This window comes from Canis lupus, chromosome 7, assembly GCF_011100685.1.
Source record: "Canis lupus familiaris isolate Mischka breed German Shepherd chromosome 7, alternate assembly UU_Cfam_GSD_1.0, whole genome shotgun sequence".
NCBI classification, from domain to species: Eukaryota; Metazoa; Chordata; class Mammalia; order Carnivora; family Canidae; genus Canis; species Canis lupus.
The window spans coordinates 35,930,952-35,953,055 of record NC_049228.1 but is presented as its reverse complement, the minus strand read 5'-3'; the positions used below and the strand labels follow the sequence as shown (position 1 = coordinate 35,953,055).

Here is a 22,104-nt window from a genome sequence, read left to right as displayed (position 1 = left end):
TTCTACCTTCCTTATAGTATTTTATTTATTTTTCCTTATAGTATTCTGTAACACTGTCCTGTTTATTACTTTATAGCACTGATTACCATCTGAAATCTCTTCACTTATATATTGTCTGTTTCTTGCCTCTAAAATGTAAGCCCCAGGGGGCTCAACTGGTTAATCGGCCAACACTTGATTTTGGTTCAGGTCATGATCTCAGGGCCACGGGACTAAGCCCCATGTCAGGCTCTGCACACAGTGGGGAGTCTGCTTATGATGCTCTCTCTCCCTCTCCCTTTCTTCTTCTACCTCTCTCTCTCTAAAAATAAATAAATAAATATAAAATAAAATAAAATAAAATAAAATAAAATAAAATAAAATAAAATAAATAAAATAAAAGCTCCATGAGGACAGAGGCCCTCCACTGCTATATTCCAACACTTAGAAGGAACTCACACATAATAGGGACTCAGTGTTTGTTGAATAATACATGAATTTGTAGAACACTTCACAATTTGAGAAATGCCTTTCAATTAAAAATAACTTTCATATATATTCACTCATCTAATTCTCACATCAATCCATATTATCGTCCCCATTTTAAAGTAAGGAAACTAGAACTTTGTAGAAGGCATGTGACTCACCCTCCAGGAACACAACTAGAATGGAGCAAAACTGGAAGCAGATTCCATTCTCTGACTCCTGAGAGTCTGTCTTTCAGGACGCTTACCAATGACATCTTCTTAGGACAAATCATGGTGGTTAATGTGATGTGAGGTGACAAGTAGTGGCAGAGAAAAAGACTCAGATGCAGAACAGAACAAACATGGCTTTTGCATTCCTCATAGATGTTTTGGTTATAACAAGGGTTTAATAAGTGTTTACTCGATTAATTAACTAAAACATTTTCCATTGTTGTGAAAGGTCTAAATAATTCCAAGTTCAACATTGCCAAATGGCTGCTCACTGTCCAAACAAAACAAACAAAAAGCTCCCTATTTTTCTTTTTGAAAAATAACACTGAAACACTATTTGGCAAACATGACAGTGACATTGTTATAAGTAAGGTCAATCAATGAATGCTGAAATCAGTAGACAAAGTTTGAGGAGAAAGGATATTTTGCATAGTCTTGCAGTATGTCCTCCAAGATATTACTAGTTACAAAGGGAATAATAATAACTTTATGGAGGGGGAATCCTGGGAAACACTGCCTGAAGTGAACGAGGTTAACATCACCAGTAACAAGACATAACCATGTCAAGTACCCCCTGACATTACATGCTCTGAGAAGAATACAAAATCACTCCTTTGGTATTCCTGCCAAAAGTGCATTACCTTGATCTGTGCATGAGAAAACATTGGACAAGCCCAAACTGAAAGGTATTTTACAAAACCACAGAGCAGGACTTTTCAAAAATATCAAGGTCACAAAAGAGAAAGACTGCAGAACTGTCACAGGTTGGAAGACTGAAGACACTTGACACAGGAATTAAATGGAACACAGATTCTCTGTTGGATCCTGGAGAGAGAATGGAGAGTAGTCGGAAAGCCAGTGAAAGTGTCAGAAGATCTTCACTTCTGCTGACTGTGCTATGTCTAGTTAAGACCTGACCATTAGGAGAAGGTGAGCAAAGGACACACAGGACCACTTGGCACTACTTTCTGTGTTTCTGTAACTCTAAAATTAATTTCAAAGCAAAATGTTTTTAGAAATATGGAGAAGATTAAGTTTTAAAATAACTTATTTAATATTTTTGAAATAAAAAGTTATTTTAAAATAATAATTCATGCCTTTTTGTCTATGGTCAAAGAATGGAGAGTTCTGGTTAATCGAACATACCACTTTTACACCTCAATGATATTAGCCACTTGCAATATAAGGTTTTCTCAGACAGTCGTTCACCTCTTGATTTTTTTTAAAGGCATTTTTGCTTGAATTTTTTTTTATGTGGCTGAGTGTGTCAACCTTTTAACGTTAGGATTTTGTTGTGAGTCATTTTTCCCATTCAAGTTCATAAAGGAATTAATATATATATATTTATATATATATACACACATATATGTGTTTTATAACATACATGTGTTTATATATATACATAATGTAACATAGATATGTTTATTTGAGAGAGAGAAAGCATGAGCGGAAGTGCCAGAGGGAGAGAGAGAATCTCAAGCAGACTGCACTCAGCCCAACATGAGGCTCAATCTCATGACCCTGAGATCATGACCTGAGCTGAAACCAAGAGTCTGACACTTACCTGACTTCTCCCTCGTTTCATAAATGAACTCTCCATATGCACCTGGGAATATTTCTGGATTTTCTGTTCTATTTCATTAACTTTTATGCCACACTCTTTTCACTGTAAAGGATTTGTAATGTTTTACTATCAAATACAGCTAAACTCATTTCCTTTCTCTTCTTTATCAGCAATTTCCTGGCTATTCTTGCTTATTTGTTTTTCATATGAACATGAAATTCAATTGGGTAGCTCCAGAAAACATCTACTGGCATTTTAACTGTGGCTGTGTTGAATTTGTAAGTGATTTAGGATAACTTGACATCTTTATGAGTTCAAGTCTTCCTATCCAAAAAACATGGTATGTCTTTCTATTTGCTCAAGTGTATTTTTAATGTCTTCCAGATTTTCCTAAGCTAGCATTTGTAATTTTTTTTGTTATATTCTGTCTATAAATTTTAGCTTATAGATGGGTCTTATCTTCCATTATATATCACCTAACTGGTCATTGTATAGTTGAAGGCTCTTGGTTTCTGGGTATTAGTTTTATTTCCTCTTTATTGGACTTTTTTTTTTTCCTGTAGTAATTTTCCCATTGGATCTCTTGGGTTTTCTAGAGATTTCATGACTTCACATCTGCAAATGTGGATAGTTCTCCTTCTCTCTTCTCTACCTTCTGACATGCCATGTCCAATATGTATGCCTCCATTATGACTTGTCTAATTGTGTTGGCTAAAACCTCCAATACTAAATTTGGGGTGTCTGGGTGGCTTAGTTGGTTAAATGTCCCACTCTTGAGCTGAGGCTCAGGTCTTGACCTCAGAGTTGTGAGTTCAAATTTCAGGTTGAGCTCCATGCTGGGCGTGGAGCCTACTTTAAAAAATGATAATCATCATAACAGCAAATATGGATATTCTCATTTTGTCCCTGACTTTAACAGAAATGTGGATAGTTCTTTCTCATTAAGAAAGAAATTAGATTTTAGGCTGAAATGCACATATTTCATGTGAAGATATACGTATTTCCAGATCTACTTTTCTGAGTGTGATCGTTACTTTTATGTGTCAACTTGATTGGGGTTAAGGGATACCCACATAGCTAGCAAAATATTATTTCTGGGTGTGTCTGGGAGGCTGTCTCCAGAAGAAATTGGCATTTGAATGGTAGACTGAGTAAAGAAGGTTGCCTTCACCAATGCAAGTGGGCATCATCTAATCTGATGGGAGCCTGAATAGAAAAAAAGATAGAAAAAGGGTGGATTTGCTGTCTTCGCTTGAACTGAGATATCCATCTTCTCCTGCCCTTGGACATCAGTGCTCCTCTTTCTTGGGCTTTTGGACTCAGACTTACACCATCAGCTTCCCTGGTTCTCAGGTATTTAGACTCAGACTGAATTATATCAATGGCTTTCCTGGTTCTCCAGCTTATACACAGTAGTCATGGGACTTCTTGGCCTCCATAATATTGTGAGATAATCCTTATAATAAATCACCTTCTCCCCTCTCTGTATATTTAAATATGCAGATACAAATGCAGATACAAATGTCGGTATAGATGATACAAACATATATCCTATTGCTTCTGTTTCTCTGCAGAACTCTGACATATTGAGTCTTCAAAACTATGAATATGTGTTGAATTCTGTCGAATGCCTCTTAAGCGTCTATAGATCCCATGATATTTCCTCTCAGATCTATTAATATAATTAAATATATATATATATATTTTTTTTATTGGTGTTCAATTTACTAACATACAGAATAACACCCAGTGCCCGTCACCCATTCACTCCCACCCCCCGCCCTCCTCCCCTTCTACCACCCCTAGTTCGTTTCCCAGAGTTAGCAGTCTTTACGTTCTGTCTCCCTTTCTGATATTTCCCACACATTTCTTCTCCCTTCCCTTATTTTCCCTTTCACTATTATTTACATTCCCCAAATGAATGAGAACATATAATGTTTGTCCTTCTCCGACTGACTTACTTCACTCAGCATAATACCCTCCAGTTCCATCCACGTTGAAGCAAATGGTGGGTATTTGTCATTTCTAATAGCCGAGTAATATTCCATTGTATACATAAACCACAGCTTCTTTATCCATTCATCTTTCGTTGGACACCGAGGCTCCTTCCACAGTTTGGCTATCGTGGCCATTGCTGCTAGAAACATCGGGGTGCAGGTGTCCCGGCGTTTCATTGCATTTGTATCTTTGGGGTAAATCCCCAACAGTGCAATTGCTGGGTCGTAGGGCAGGTATATTTTTAACTGTTTGAGGAACCTCCACACAGTTTTCCAGAGTGGCTGCACCAGTTCACATTCCCACCAACAGTGTAAGAGGGTTCCCTTTTCTCCGCATCCTCTCCAACATTTGTTGTTTCCTGCCTTGTTAATTTTCCCCATTCTCACTGGTGTGAGGTGGTATCTCATTGTAGTTTTGATTTGTATTTCCCTGATGGCAAGTGATGCAGAGCATTTTCTCATATGCATGTTGGCCATGTCTATGTCTTCCTCTGTGAGATTTCTGTTCATGTCTTTTGCCCATTTCATGATTGGATTGTTTGTTTCTTTGGTGTTGAGTTTAATAAGTTCTTTATAGATCTTGGAAACTAGCCCTTTATCTGATATGTCATTTGCAAATATCTTCTCCCATTCTGTAGGTTGTCTTTGAGTTTTGTTGACTGTATCCTTTGCTGTGCAAAAGCTTCTTATCTTGATGAAGTCCCAATAGTTCATTTTTGCTTTTGTTTCTTTTGCCTTCGTGGATGTATCTTGCAAGAAGTTACTATGGCCGAGTTCAAAAAGGGTGTTGCCTGTGTTCTTCTCTAGGATTTTGATGGAATCTTGTCTCACATTTAGATCTTTCATCCATTTTGAGTTTATCTTTGTGTATGGTGAAAGAGAGTGGTCTAGTTTCATTCTTCTGCATGTGGATGTCCAATTTTCCCAGCACCATTTATTGAAGAGACTGTCTTTCTTCCAATGGATAGTCTTTCCTCCTTTATCGAATATTAGTTGCCCATAAAGTTCAGGGTCCACTTCTGGATTCTCTATTCTGTTCCACTGATCTATGTGTCTGTTTTTGTGCCAGTACCACACTGTCTTGATGAAGTCAAACTCTCCCTCTTCGCCGATGACATGATACTCTACATAGAAAACCCAAAAGTCTCCACCCCAAGATTGCTAGAACTCATACAGCAATTCGGTAGCGTGGCAGGATACAAAATCAATGCCCAGAAGTCAGTGGCATTTCTATACACTAACAATGAGACTGAAGAAAGAGAAATTAAGGAGTCAATCCCATTTACAATTGCACCCAAAAGCATAAGATACCTAGGAATAAACCTCACCAAAGAGGTAAAGGATCTATACCCTCAAAACTATAGAACACTTCTGAAAGAAATTGAGGAAGACACAAAGAGATGGAAAAATATTCCATGCTCATGGATTGGCAGAATTAATATTGTGAAAATGTCAATGTTACCCAGGGCAATATACACGTTTAATGCAATCCCTATCAAAATACCATGGACTTTCTTCAGAGAGTTAGAACAAATTATTTTAAGATTTGTGTGGAATCAGAAAAGACCCCGAATAGCCAGGGGAATTTTAAAAAAGAAAACCATATCTGGGGGCATCACAATGCCAGATTTCAGGTTGTAATATAATTAAATATATTAATATACTTCCCAACATAGTACTATTCTTTCATTCCTGGAATAAATTCCATTTTGCTTTAATATGATCTTGCGGGCAGCCCGGGTGGCTCAGCGGTTTAGCATCACCTTCAGCCCAGGGCCTGATCCTGGAGCTAGAGACCCGGGATGGAGTCCCATGTCGGGCTCCCTGCATGGAGCCTGCTTCTCCCCTTGCCTGTGTCTCTGCCTCTCCCTCTCTCTCTCTCTCTCTTTCTGTCTCTGTCTCTCATGAATAAATAAATAAAATCTTAAAAAAAAATATATGATCTTGCATTTTGTTGCTGGTATTTCACTTATATTCTTTATATAGATAGATATTCATAAGTAAGATTGTTCTGGAGGATTTTTTAAATTAAGTTTTTCTTCTCTGTATTATACTTATCTCAGAAAAAGAATTTAGAACTTTTCTTTTTCTTATTTTCTAGAAGAACTTGGTACAAAAGTCTTTTTTAGTTTGATAGAATTCTCATATGAAAGCATTTGGATTGAAGCCTTTTGGTGAGAGAGCTCTTTGAAAACTCGCCTATTGAGTCTTTGGAAATTAGTATATTTAGAATTTCTATCTTTACACGGATCCAGGTTTTGTTCGTTTGTTTTGCTTTATTATTTTGTCAATAGCTTTTTTGAAAGTGTAAAATTCAGTGGTTTTAGTAAATTCACAATGGTAAGCAGCCAATACCACTACCTAATCCTAAAACATTTCCGTCACCCCAGAAAGGATCACAGATCTGTTAGTAGTCCCTTCTCATTCCACCTCCTCTCACCTCCTTGGGATTACTAGCTGCTGCCCTTCTCTATGGACTTGCCTACCATGGACATTTCCTGTAAGTGTCATACCACACATGGCCTTCAGTGTCTGGCGCCTTTCACTTGGCATGATGCCTCCCGAGCTCACTCACCTTGTAGCATGTGTCAGTACTTCATTCCCCTTTGTGGCTGAAGAATATTCTAGTGTATGGATATACCACATTTTATTTATCCATTCATCAGTGGATAGACACTTGAGTTTCTCTTTTTTTGGCTATTAGGAATAATGCTGCTATGAACACTCATGTGCAAGATTTTGTGTGAACATATTTTTTCATTTCCCTTGGGAATATGCCCAGAAATGAAATTTCTGGGTCATATGGTAACTCTTTGTTTTGCTTAACTTCTTGAGGAACTAAAAAACTGTTTATGAACGTGACTGCACCATTTCACATTCCCACCAGCAGCATATGGGGGTTCTAATTTCTCCACATCCTCACTGGCATTTGTTATTTTACATTAAGAAAATTAGAGTCATCCTAGTGGATCTGAAGTAGTATTTCTTTATGGTTTTGATTTGTATTCTCCTAACAACTAATGATGTTTGGCATATTTTCATGTGCATTTTGGCCATTAAATATGTTCTTTGGAGAAGTGTTTATTCAAATCCATCACCCACTTTTTAATTGGGTTATTTGTATTTTTTTAAAGATTTTATTTATTTATTCATGAGAGACACACAGAGAGAGGCAGGGACATAGGCAGAGGAAGAAACAGGCTTCCTTCAGGGAGCCTGATGCAGGATTTGATCCTAGGACCCTGGGATCACAACCTGAACCAAAGGCATAGACACTCAACCACTGAGCCACCCAGGCATCCTGGGTTATTTGTATTTTTATTATTGAGTTGTAAGACCTTTTTGTATATCTTGGATGCTGATATAGGATTTACAAATATTCTCTCCCCTTCTGTGGCTGAATTTTTATTTTCTTTTGGGTAAAAAAGAAGTTTTTAATTTTGATTTAGTCCAATGTATCTTTTTCCTCCGGTTACTTATGCTTTAGATGTCATATCTAAGAAACCACTACCTAATCTTTGGTCCCAAAGACTTACACCTATGTTTTCTTCTAGAGTTTTATAGTTTTAGGTCCTATATGTAGGTCTCTTATTTACTTTTGAGATAATTTTTGTATATGGTATGTGGCAGGTGACCAACTTCATTTATTTGCATGGAAATACCCAGCGGTGCTAGCACCATTTGGTGAAAAGACTACTCTTTCTCCATTGAATTTGACTTGCCAACTTTGTTGAAGATCCATTGACTATAATCATAAAGGTTTATTTCCAAACTCTCAACTCTGTTCCACCGATGCACATGTGTGACCTCATATCATTATGTCAGTATCATAGAGCCTTACTGTAGCTTCGTTTAAATTCTGAAATTGGGAAATGTGAATTTGACTGTGTTCTTCCTTCTGAGATTGTGGCTCTTCTAGGTTCCTTGCAATTTCATACAAATTCTAGGATCAGCTTGTTGATTACTGAAATAAAAATTAAAAGGTAGCTGGGATTTCCACAGGGATTATGTTGAGTCAGTTGATTGATTTGGGGATTATTGCCATCTTAACAATAATAAGTGTTCCAATCCAGGTACACAAGTTTTGACAAATTATATTCTACTAGAACGTTGCCCTTTATAGCTAGATTTTCAAATTTGCTTCTATAGAGTTATATAAACTATTCTCCTGATATTTTTAAATGTCTTGTGCTTTGATTGTTATTTCACCCCCCAGTCATTGGTGCCTATTTTTGTGCTTTCTCAAAAAAAAAAAAAAAAAAAAATGCCAGTGACCTTTCCTTTTTTAACCTTTTATTAAAAAAACAGCCTTTCATTTTATTAGTTCCCACTATTTCCCTGTTTCCCAGCGCCATTATGCTTTTATCTTCAATTCCACCCTCCTGCTTTCTCTCAGCTTCCTCTTTTTCCCTAGCTTTTTTAGTTGAATATTCTATTCATTTTCTTATGCTTTTATTTTGCTTGATATAGGCATTCATGAGTTTTGATTTGGTTGTATCTCATGAATTCTAAGGACATTTCCATTTGCACATCTCATTTCCATTATAGTTAGTTACTTTCCAGAACTTTTCAATTTCATTGTCCTAAAATTTCCCTTTCACCAAAGAGTTGTTGTAGTCTCTTAAATTTTTTTCCAGTTTGAGCTCCTGATTTGGATATGGATGAGATTTCCAGAAAAGGGCTGAAAGTGAAAAGAGGGATGGGGGTGAACCTCTGAGGGACATTAATAAGGCCCCAAAAGAAGCCAAGAAGGAAGAATCAGAGATGTTGGCTAAAAACAAAAGGTGATGTCTGAGAAGACAAAGGACCCCAGAGACACAGTTTGAACGGGAATGGGGTTGGGGGTAGAAGTCAAATTACAGGGACACCTGGGTGGCTCAGCGGTTGAATGTCTGCCTTTGGCTCAGGGCATGATCCCGGGGTCCTGGGACTGAGTCCCGCATTAGGGACCTTGCAAGGAGCCTGCTTCTCCCTCTGCCTGTGTCTCTGTCTCTCTCTTCATGTCTCTCATGAATAAATAAAATCTTAAAAAAAATTTTTTTAAGTCAAATTACAAATTGCACATGAAGAATGAACAGAGTGAAGGATCTCAATAAAAGCAAACTCTTATCATGATTCTTAGCTTTGAAGAGAAAGACAATGATAGGGGAAAAAAACGAGGTTTTATTGGGTAGAAGTCCTTTTGTTTTATATGAAAGACATTTATGTAGTGGGATATTTTGGAATGACAATGAAAAAAGCCTTTCCATCCAATTCATGGTACCCTTCCCCCGCAACCAGGGTGGTTAGCACATTCCATGTTCGCCACCTCAGGAAGAGGATAACTAAGCACAGTACAGAGATCAAGGTGTATGCCACGGAAAGCTGACTTGTGATTGAGTGGCAAGGCACTCTTACTATCCATGCCTGCCCCTGTGCAGACTTTCCTGTTTCTGCTTTGCATTAGGCCATGAGTTCAGGAGAAGACCCCCATGAGGTCTTGTTAGGTTGGAGAGCTCTCAGTACCAGCTCTATGCCTTCTGTGGGCAGTCCTAGACCATCTGGGTTATGGGGCAGCTCCGTAAGGCTACCATACACGCTGTTAGTCAACTTTTCCCCCAATCTCTAATTAAGATTCCTTTGAGCAGAGCAAGGGAATTCTTCTTGCCCCATATCCTTGTTTGTACCTGCTCCTGAAAGAATTTGTGCCACCAAAGTCTACAGAAGTCCCTGTTCAAGACTTTGCTTACTTCTGTGTGTGTGGTTTTTTTGAGAAAGTCCCAGGGATTCTAGTATGCACTCAGAACTGGAAACCACTGCTCTAGTCTACATGCCAACCTATCCACCATCCCATAGCTACAGTTTTCTTTCTAAAAGCCCAAATCTGCCACTTCTCTGCACTTAAGGACTTCTACTGCCTACCTAACAAAATCCAGGCCCTACAGGATTCACTGAATGACCCCAACCCACCTTTACATATTCATTTCTAGTAACTCCACAAGTGAGTAACATACCCTCTGCTAATATTATTGGCACTGTATATAGACAAAAGACAATGCTGCACACATTAAAGAATCCAAACACTAAATACATTTTGTTTTCAATGTGTTTTTAACTTAGGAGAGACAAGAAAACTAAGCTCTTACCTAAAAACAAAAATACTTTTAGAGTTGGTGAGCAAAGGAAAGATGGCCAAAATGAGGTGTCAGTGAAAGGCTGGAAACTATTATAAAATGCACTGGTAGCTTTCAGAAAAAAATAGACATTTGAGTATCACTTCTCAGTAATTCAGAAAATGAAACAGAAGAAGGCTACGGGTTAGGAGCTGGTGTAGCTACCATGCCTTTAAATTAACCAGAAGCTGACTTGAATTACAGCACTTGCAGCCTGGCTTCTGGCCTGGTTTCATCACTGCATTATGCAGTGACACTTCCAAACACTTGTTTCAGAATCCCTCAAAGACACAAATAATGAATTCCCATGCTCCTTGGGACCCTGCTAACGTAACCAAATCTCCCTTTCACAGCCACTTGAATAGCATCCAGAACAGTCTCGTCTTTCTCACCTCCCCCAGGGAAAGAACAGATTTAGACATCTGGCCGTACTATCTCTACAGATGAAATGGATGAAGTTTCTGCCACTCCCTCTGTAGAATTTGTAGAACACTGAATTCCATAGCTGCAATAAACTGTGGTCAGGACAGAGGCTCTGGCTCTGTGTATGACACGGAACCACTGGTTACTAACCCCTACTGCCTTCCTCACTTCCCTCAAGGAGATCTGGGGCTATTTCAAACAACTCCCAGACTTTTTAATGCAATCACAAATATATCTGATCTCCATAGCTTGTGATTTGCAGGGTAAGTCAAAGGGAGACATTTTTTGCATCATGCTCAACAGGAGTAGCAAAACAATGATGGCTCTTCCTCTATTCACCATCTGCCCTCCTCAACCAACTACAACCTAGGACATAGCGTGCTAAGATATCTAGGGGCCTCAAACCCTTCCCTGAATTCCCGTGGAGAAAATTCACAGAAAGCTCGATGACACTACCATAAGAGCTCTGCTCCATCATTATTTTATTTTGTTTTTATTTTTATCATATTTTATTTTCTATGTTAAGGAGAACAGGTTGAGGCTGCAGGAACATGAACCTGGAAGCCACAGAGGGTACACACCCAGAGGCCACAGGAATTATATGCCCAGAGGCCCCAGGAAGTACACTCCCTGAGACCACCAATCCTCAGCCTCTGGTTCCTGGTTTTTATAGCCAAAATTCGCACCTGATCTAGACAATAAACACAACAGATAGATATCTATAATCCAGAGTCAACCAAGTAGGTCTCCAAAGCTATCAAATACAGAAAAAGTCTTTATCACACAGCAAATTAAGAGCCTTGAACAGGGTAGTCCAAACCCAAGAATTATTCGTCTGTCACATGCTATTCTATCAGTCAACTCCCATCTGTAAAGCCTAGGATACAGTTCACCGGGCTTTCTGATGCCCTCAAATATACCAGAACTTAGAGCATTTATGCACTTAGGCTAAGAATAAACTGGAAAGCTACATCCATTCTGGACTCCTGAATGCTACTGAAAAGTCATTAAAATGAACTTCCTCATGGGCTTGATCCCATCCAAAGGGAACAGTACCAGACTATGAACGTATGCAACCATTTGAGTAAAAAAAAGGGGAGGGGGACATAAGAAAATAATATGTATGCATGCATAGGATATTTCTGGAAAGATTCCTAGAAATTAGTACTTTAATTGCTAGTCCTTTGGAGGGGTCCCGGATGGCTGGTGAAAGGGAGTTAAGACTTTTCTCTGCACTTTGTTCTCTTTGAATGTAAATACATTATTTATGTAAAAAGTGAATTTTTTAAAGATTTATTTATTTATTTTGATAAAGAAAGAGAGAATAAGCAAGTGGGGCCGAAGGGCAGAGGGAGAGAGAGAATCCCAAAGCAGACTCCCTACTGATCACAGAGCCCCATGTGGGGCTTGATCCTAGGACCTTGAAATCATGACCTGAGCCAAAATTAAGAGTCAACCACTCAACTGACTGAGCCACCTAGATACTCCTAAAAAAAAATGTATTTTTAATTTTAATCTCCTTTTCTGAATTCCCTTCATATCCTGTCACCAAGGTCCACTATTTACTCTCAATTCTTTCTTCCCCCTGAACATCTTTGACCAACTCTTCTTCCTGTCACAGTGAGTGTACGGGTTCCTTAGTCTGTTCAGCCTGCTATAACAAAATACCATCAACTGGGTGCTTATAAATGACTAACATTTATTTCTTGTAGTTCTAGAGGCTGGGAAGTCCAAGGTCCTGGTGCAGGCAGATTTGGTGTGGTGAGAACCGATTCCCTAGATAACGTCTTTTTACTGTAACCTCACTTGGCAGAGGGACAGGCTAGCTCCCTGGTCTCTTTTTTAAGGATGCTAATCCAACCTGCAAAGGCTCCACCCTTATGACTTAAACATCTCTCAAAGGCCACACCTCCTAATACTATCCACACATGAAATTGTGGAGGGGGGATAAACACAAAGATTCAGACCATAGCAGTTTCTTATTCATCCCAACACACCCCACCATTCTACTATCAGAACTTAATTATGTAGATTGAGACGCCCTATCTCCCAATAAGAAACATCTTCCTCTTCAGAAAAGGTTAGAGAAAAGATGTTGAGCTTACAGGATTGAATAATTACACAGTAATAATTTTAGCCCTGAAATAATAGTAGCATCATATTAAAAACAATCCAAATGGCCAAAATTAGGAGCTATGTTAAATTATGGTATAGTTATACATTGTAAGGTGTTCACCATGCTGCCATTAACAATGATATAAACTTAAATAAGATATTATTCAAGTACAAAGTATTTGAATATAAAGCAAACATTTTAAACACTAAAGAACTTGCAAAAATAAGAGCCCTCTGAAAAAAAATTAACAAGAGAATCCAGACTACAGATATAAATCAAAGAATACCAGAATGGAGAGGAATGATGGTCAGCAGTAGTTTCATTCAAATATAGAGAAAATAAGGGATCCCTGGGTGGCGCAGCGGTTTGGCGCCTGCCTTTGGCCCAGGGCGCGATCCTGGAGACCCGGGATTGAATCCCGCGTCGGGCTCCCGGTGCATGGAGCCTGCTTCTCCCTCTGCCTATGTCTCTGCCTCTCTCCCTCTCTCTGTGACTATCACAAATAAATAAAAATTTAAAAAAAAACAAATATAGAGAAAATAGACTAAAAGATTTTGTTAATACTAAACAAAGTATGACTATTCTATTTTACACTTGTCAGTGTAAAAATAGTAATACACCTCAGATAAATCAAGGGATTGAGGGGGAAAATATGGAAGGAATTTTAAAAGTGCTAACATCAGCATCCTCCACAGGAGGGAGTCAACTGACACTTTTTATATTTGAAATAAGTTTTTTTTTTTAAGACCACACACGGTACCGGGCGCCTGGGAGGCTCAGTCAGTTGAACGTCTGACTCTTGATTTTAGCTCAAGTCATGATCTCAGTCTCATGAGATCAAGCCCCGAGTCAGGCTCCACGATCAGTGAGGTGTCTGCTTGTCCCTCTCCCTCTGCTCCTACCCCTTTCTATCTCTCTCTCTAAAATAAAAAAATAAAAGACGAAAGAATACACAGTGACTACAACCTCTTAATGTTTTCCTCATTATCTTCTCTGAATTTAAAATAATGTCTCTCATGATCAAGAAACATTTGATATTCTATAATTTCTTCAATTTAGATTTATTTTTTCTTTTATTAATTCAAGTAAAATTAAATTAGTATTTTTTGGTTTTTTTTAAGTATGGTTATTGTGATCTTATTTTTGTAGGATAATCTCTTCCTTCAATGCATTTAGTAAATGTATATATACAGGGCACCTACTATGCATCAAACACAGTTCTAGGTCCTAAAATACAGCAGTGAGCAAAACAGACAGAAGGTTCTGTCCTCATGGAGATTATATTCTAGATCTTTTTCTTTCATAGGTTTTCTTTTTCCTTTCTTCCCATTCCTCCTGCCTCCTTTCTTATTAACTCCCCACCCTTCTAACCAGGGATCTTATTACATGTGAGCAAAAAGACATCTAGACCTACACTTGTCTAACATTAACAACTGTTATTTCAGGAGGTAGGATTTGGGATGACTTTTTAAACCTTAAGTGATTATTTAATCACAGTTCTCAAAAGGGCCATTATAAGCAAACCAATTTTTTTAAAGATTGATTGATTGATTGATTGATTGATTGATTTGAGAGAGAGACATGTCTCTCAGGAGACAAGGAGACTTCCCACTGAGCAGGGAGCCTGAGGCGTGGCTCCCTTCCAGGACCCTGAGACCATGACCTGGGCCAAAATCAAGAGTTGGACACTCAACACACTCAACCAACTGAGCCACCCAGGTGCTCCATAAGCAAACAAACTTTTTACAAGGCAATTAGAAAGTGAGATGGCGAAAAGACAAGGTATAAACCACTCTTGAAAAAATATTTTTAGTGTAATTGTGAAATATTACAGAAAAAGTACAGGAAAAATGTAACTGCCATGTATCCAATACCAAGATTTAACTGGTTAACCTTTTGCTTCAGATTTTTTCCCTCACAATAAAATATGGCAGAAAACAGCTAAAGTCCCACTCTCCATCCCTTCCCCTTCTGTCTTCAGATGCAACCACTATTCTGCGGATATTATTTATCATTCTCATGCATGTCATTGTATTTATAAACAACAGATACTATTACTTTGTATTTACATATATTGTAAACATATATATTACACATATATCAGAATGTTTGCTTCCTTATGTAATTTTTTTAAGGTTTTATTTATTTATTCATGAGAGAGGCAGAGACACAGGCAGAGGGAGAAGCAGACTCCCTGCGGGAAGCCTGATACAGGACTCGATTCCAGGACCCTGGGATCATGACCTGAGCCAAAGGCAGACCTCAACCACTGAGCCACCCAGGCATCCCCCTTTTGTAATTTTTTTTCTGTTCTTGAACTTTTTAACTCAACATTGCTCTTGAAACTTATCCAAGTTATTCTCTCATCTAATTCATCATTCATTTCACTCTTGTATGAATGTACCTCAGTTTTTACAATTAATTCCCTATCAAGGGTTCTATGGGTCCAATAATCCCATTCCTCTTTTATACTGTTTTTCCATCACACAAATACAGGCCCATTGACCTGTGCAGTTTTTCAAAAGTTGAGTCTCAAGCTTTCTCAGGTAGTAACTACTTAGGGAAACCATCCATGTAATCTTTCTATATTGCTCACTCTTTTTACTACCTGATTAAATGTATTGTGAAATGTATTAACTTATCTTCAAACATAGCATTGAATCTGAAGAGGTAGAAATAATATTTATGGTACCTCCAAGTCTTCTTCAGAAGAGTGGTCCCTAATCCATTACAAAAAGGTTATTATTACCTACTTCTTATTGAATTTTAGACAAGACCTAATACACTCCAAGCTCCTCCCAAATGCTGAAGAAACTCAAGTCTTCTTGTCAGTGTAAAAGATGAACAGTGGGTGCTGTCTGTCTCAGAGACTTATGCTGAGTTGAAATGGAAGCACTGAAAAAAGAGACTCACTGCATTAGCAGGACACCTAGTGCTGCTGGACTGCACAAAGTTTACCCAAAGACTAAGAAAACAACAAGAAAGTATTAAGAAAAATCTCTTATAGAAGAGGCAAGAATAAAGTAAACACTGAATAGTCTAGGATACCCATAATGTCACTCTGCAAAAGCACTGAAACAGAAATGGCACAGATGGGTATAAAAGGGGACCACTAGCACTTTTATTCAAGGATTGGATCCTAAATCACCTTGGCACGCCATATTTTTGAGGATCAATCCATTGCGAAATTGATTTAATTAGAGTGTTATAAACATATATAATTTCATCTGACCTTACATACTTTTTAAACTTCATTTATATTTTTTCATTTGCTGCTCTTAACATTCCTGTGATGCAGGTATGAGGAAAATGAATAAAAAGAGGGTGGCACATAAAAATCCAATGACAGTAATCAAAACAGTATAGTACTAGCACAAAAACAAACACATACATCAATACAATAGGATAGAGAGGCAAGAATATGCAATGGAGGAAAAAACAGTCTTTTCAGTAAATTGCATTGGGTAAATTAGACAGCTACATGCAAAAAAGATGAAACTGGACCACTTTCTTACACCATACTTAAGAAAAATCCCCTCAAAATGGACTAGACCTAAATGTAAGATCTGAAACCATAAAACTCCCAAAAGAAAAAACAGGCTGTAATCTCTTGGACATTGCCCTTAGCAACATTTTTGTAAAGATGTTTCTTCTGGTAAGGGAAACAAAAGCAAAAATAAACTATTGGAACTACACCAAAATAAAAAGCTATTACACAGTGAAGGAAACCATTAACAAAATAGAAAGGCAACCTATCGAATGGCAGAAGATATTTGGGAATGACATATCCAACAAGGGATTAATATCCAAAATCCAAAATAGTTTATACAATGAAACACCCAAAAACTCCCAGATAATCGAATTAAAATGGGCAGAGGACCTGACTAGACATTCTTCCCCAAAGGCATACAGATGGTCAACAGGCACATGAAAAGGTGCTTAGGGAAATACAAATCAAAACCACAATGAGATACCAACTCACACCAATCAAAATGGCTAATTTTAATGAGACGAAAAATAGTAAGTGTTGGCAAAGAAGTGGAGAAATAGGAACCCTCATGCAGTGTTGGTAGGAATGTAAATTGATGCAACCCCTGTAGAAAACAGTAATGGAGACCCTTAAAAACTTAAAAATAGAAACACCATATGTTCCAGCAATTTCACTACTGGGTATTTATCCAAAGAAAACAAAACACTAATTCAAAAATATATATGCACCCCCGTATTTACTGTAGCATTTTTTATAACAATCCAAGTGTCCATCAATAAATGAATGGATAGAGAAGATGTGATATACACATACATACACATACACACACACACACACACATGCACACTGGAACATTTCTTAGCCATAAAAAAGAATGAAATCTTGCCCTTTGCAACAACATGGATAGACCTAGAGGGTATTAGGCTCAGTGAGATGAGTCAGACAGAGAAAGACATATACTATATGATTTCACTTATATATGGAATCTAAAAAGCAAACCAAATGAACAAACAGAAACCAAATAGACTCTTAAATACAGAGAACGAATTGGTGGTTGCCAGATAGGAGGTGGGAGGAAGGGTGTATGCATAGGTAAAGGAGATTAAGAGGTATGAACTTCTAGTTATAAAATAACAAATGAAAATTACAGCATACAGAATTTAGTCATTAATATTGTAATAATGTAAAAAAAATCAATGATAGAACCAGCAATTGACTCTGCTGACTTCTAGTACACTTTGATTCTGTTAGAGTCAAAGATGAAAGAACATATATTACAAAAAACTAGATTGGTTTCTGATTCAGATTTGAGTGACATTCAAATTAAATTTAGCAGCTACATAGAAATTAATTCACTTCTTTACCTTAGAGACATTCCTTGTGGAATGTCTTTTACCATACTGGTTTTATCCAGGCTAACTTAAATTTTTTCTATTAAAGCTACTCTGATGACTTTTGTTTGTTTCCAAAAATCAAACCCATACTCAAATGGTGTATAATTTAACCATTTTTTTTTAAGTTTCTGAACACCAGAAGGTAAAAGCAGCCAAAAGACAAATGGCATACATTTCACACACTATGGTTAAGATCTTTAATATATATAAGGATAAATAATTCCACAAAAAATGGGAAAAGCCATGAAATGCCAGTTCAAACAAAAGGAAATACAAATAACTTTCAGACATAAAGATGTCCATTATTAGAGAAATGAAAATTTCTGAGTTTCTAATTTTCACGTATCACATTAGCAAAAATCCTCAAGTTTGGAATTAACTTTGTTTGAGAGAGAGTAGGAAAACAGGCACACTCATAAAATGAAATGAGAGAACACATTGTCAATATAGCAACCTCTAGAAAAATATCCATGCACTTTGATATAAATCCAAGAATTTATCCTAAAGAAAAATTCTCACTTTTGCAAAATAACACGCATAATGAGATATTCTCAGCAACATGCACTCGTATAACAAGAGCCTGGAAACAACCTAAATACCCATCAAAAGGAGATTAATTCAGTATATTATGTTTCACTCATACAATGAAATGAAGAAGCTCTTATGTACTAATAAAGAATAATCACTGAGTTATGATAAGTGAAAAAAGCAAAGTGCAGAAGAGTTTAGTCTCTCACCACTTAGGTTAAAAATATACCCACATTCTATAAAATCAAAAAAACAAACAATATAATTTTTAAATGGGCAAAGGGCTTAAACAATAAGATGTACATATGCAAATATGCTCAACATCATTACCCATTAGGCAAATGCAAATCAAAACCACAACAAGATACCACTTTATACCCATTAGGATAAAATGAAAAACAGAGAATAACAAGTGTTGACAAGGACATGGAGAAATTGGAATCCTTGTGCTTTGCTGGTAAAAGTGTAAAATGATGCAGCTCCTGTGGGAAACAGTATGGTGGTTTCTTAAAAAATTAAACATAGAATTACTATATGATCTAGCAATTCTACTGCTGGGTATACATCTGAAAGAACTGAAAACAGGGACCTGAACAAATATTTGTGCACCAATGTTCACAGCAATATTGTTCAAAAAGCCAAAAGGTGGTAACAACCCAAATGTCCATGAACAGAGGGATGGAAAAACAAAATGTGCCATATACATACAGTAGAGTATTATTCAGCCTTAAAAAGGAATGAAATTCTGACACATGTCAGAACGTGGATGAACCTCAAAGACATTACACTAAAAGGAATATACCAGACACAAAAGGGTAAATGTTGTATGATGTCATTTATATGAGGTACCTGGAGTAGTCAAACTCATAGAGACAGGAAGTAGAATAGTGGTTACCAGGAACATGGAAGGGAGGGAATGGGGAGTTATTGTACAGCGTTGGGGTACTTGGGTGGCTCAGTTGGTTAAGCTTCTGGCTCTTGGTTTCAACTCAGGTCATGATCTCACGGTCCTGGGATCGAGCCCTGCATTGGACTCCCTGCTCAGTGGGGAGTCTGCTTCTCTCTTTCCTTCTGCCCCTCCCCGCTGCTTGTGCTTTCTGTCTATTAAATAAATACATATTTTAAAAAAAGATGTACCCATGACTACTTTTTGTACCTTTAGAATCTTATCGCATGTCTATGAATGATCTATTCAAAAACTTGATTTTCAATCAGCCTTATTGATTGAAATCTCAACACAGAGCAGGAAAATGTATGTAAGTCAAAATATATTACATTCTAGGTTTTATATGAAGCAAAATTAAAATTCCCACAATTAATGTTATTAAAAACCTGCCTAAATGTTTTTCAAGGTGCTAGCTTTCAAAAACTAACAAGGAAAATGCACTATCTCAAAATTTAAAAGATCAAAACAGAATGTATAGAAATATATAAAAAATTCCTAGGAGAGGTTTGTTAAGTATAATTGCTAATCCAGAATAAATAGAGGAAAACAATTCTAAATTATTTACTTCAAGAATATAAAATGTACTACTACTACTACTACTACTACTACTACCACCTAATATTGTTCTAAGTTTTAAATCCCAAGCTAGTTTGTTCTGAGCTAATATTGTCCTAAGAGCTTTAAAAATGTCCACTGACAACAGAGGTTCTCATATTTTTGGGTTTCAGAACTCTTTTTGCATTCTTAAAAATGATAGAGATCCTCAGAAAGCTTTTCCTTATGTGAGTTGTATTTATCTATATTTATCGTATTAGAAATTAAACCTCAAAAAATTTTAAAATACTTAGAAATCTTTTTAAAATATTTTAAAACTGTCATTCAGAAATAACCATAAATAAAGCCGTAAAAATGTAGGTAGGGATCCCTGGGTGGCGCAGCGGTTTGGCGCCTGCCTTTGGCTCAGGGCGCGATCCTGGAGACCCGGGATCGAATCCCATGTCGGGCTCCCGGTGCATGGAGCCTGCTTCTCCCTCTGCCTGTGTCTCTGCCTCTCTCTCTCTGTGTGTGTGACTATCATAAATAAATAAAATTTTTAAAAATGTAGGTAAATAACATAATTTTATGAAAAATAATTACATTTTCCAAACAAGAACAAATTTAATTAGAAGAATGGCACCATTCTATATGTTTGCAAATCTCTGTAATGTCTGGCCTAACAGAAAATAGCTAGATTCTCATATCTGATTCTGCATCCAATCTGTCACAATATCACACATCATGTAGCTTTTCAGAAACTCCAATATATATACTTGTGAAAAAATGAGAATGAAAATAGCAAATACTGCCTTAGATTTATTATAAAAATAGTTTTGACTTCCCAGACCCCTTAAAGAGTCCTTCCTATGAGGTGAAGGCGAAAAATAAATTACTCGACCAAGTCAAGAGTGGAGCCCAGGACCTCAAGGTTGCCTGTTGGAGCCAGGGGGAAGGCAGCAGGGACCCATTTCATGATGTTTTCCATAGTGGTACAGTTTCAAATTCGACCTTTCAAATTGTGCAGAGGTAGGGAGGAGAGAGCAACCACCACAAAACTCATATGTAAGGGGGCCCTAGTCTGTCCTACAAGGAAAACGGTGCCATTACCTACAGGGTAGGGGAGACACCGCCAAATGTGCTGGGAGCACCTCCAGGAACAGCTCTCTCCTGCCCAAACCAAGCCATTATCTGTCCTAGACTCTCACTCTGTCCAATGCTTCTCTACGCCACTCTTTACATAGAATTCTGCCCTCAATTTTTTTTTCCAGTTTTATTGAGAAAAACATTGACATGTATCAATGGAGTGTAAGTTTAAGGTGTACAGCATGACGGTATGATTTATGTATGTTAGGACATGATGACCATAATAGGTTCAACTAACACCCATCTTCCTATACAGACACAAGAAAAGAAAGAAAGAAAGAAAGAAAGAAAGAAAGAAAGAAAGAAAGAAAGAAAGAAAGAAAGAAAGAGAAGGAAGGAAAGAAAGAAAGAAAGAAAGAAGAAGAAAGAAAGAAAGAAAGAAAGAAAGAAAGAAAGAAAGAAAGAAAGAAAGAAAGGAAGGAAGGAAGGAAGGAAGGAAGGAAGAAGGAAGGAAAAGAAAAGAAAAGAAAAAGAAAAGAAAAGAAAAGAAAAGAAAAGAAAAGAAAAGAAAAGAGATCTTGTGATGAGAACTCTTATGGTTTACTCTTACAGCTTCCCTATAAATCATACAGCAGTGTTAGCTACAGTCATCATGTTGTATGTTACATCCCTAGTACTCACTCACCTTGTAACTAGAAGTTTGTACTTTTAATGAGTTTCCTTCAATCCCCCCCCCCCACTATCCTCCATGCCCAGTAACCACAAGTCTGATCTCTTTTTCTGAGTTTTTTTGTTTGTTTGTATTTATATTCCACAAATACATGAAATCATATGCTACTTGTCTTTCTCTGGCTTATTTCACTTTGCATAATTCCCTCAGGATTCAACCATGTTGTCACAAATGGCAGGATTTCCTCATTTTTATGGCTGAATAATACTCCATTACATATATACCACAACTTCTTTATCCATTCATCCATCAGTGAACACGTACGTTGTTTCCATGTCTTGTTTTTTTCTAGTTAAAATTTTTTCAATTAAGTAAAATATTTAAAAAGAAGAGTAATAAAGAGCCTAATTCTATCAGATAGTTTATTTCACACAGCAATTAGTATTAGACTGATCTAGCATAAGACTCAAAGGTAAAGCAACAGGATCAGAATAAATTAGATCAGCCCAAATTAGATTCAATTATAG

General features: G+C 37.2%; 1 protein-coding gene and 1 non-coding gene across 7 annotated transcripts in view; both read right to left on the bottom strand.

Annotated features, from left to right (window-relative positions):
• Positions 1 to 22,104, bottom strand: part of EFCAB2 (EF-hand calcium binding domain 2) — a 121,828-nt gene that overhangs the window by 31,082 nt on the left and 68,642 nt on the right. The window lies entirely within an intron of this gene.
• Positions 11,364 to 11,466, bottom strand: MIR7180 (microRNA mir-7180). The gene has a single exon (NR_128839.1). It is a non-coding gene; the product is annotated as a microRNA mir-7180 (primary transcript).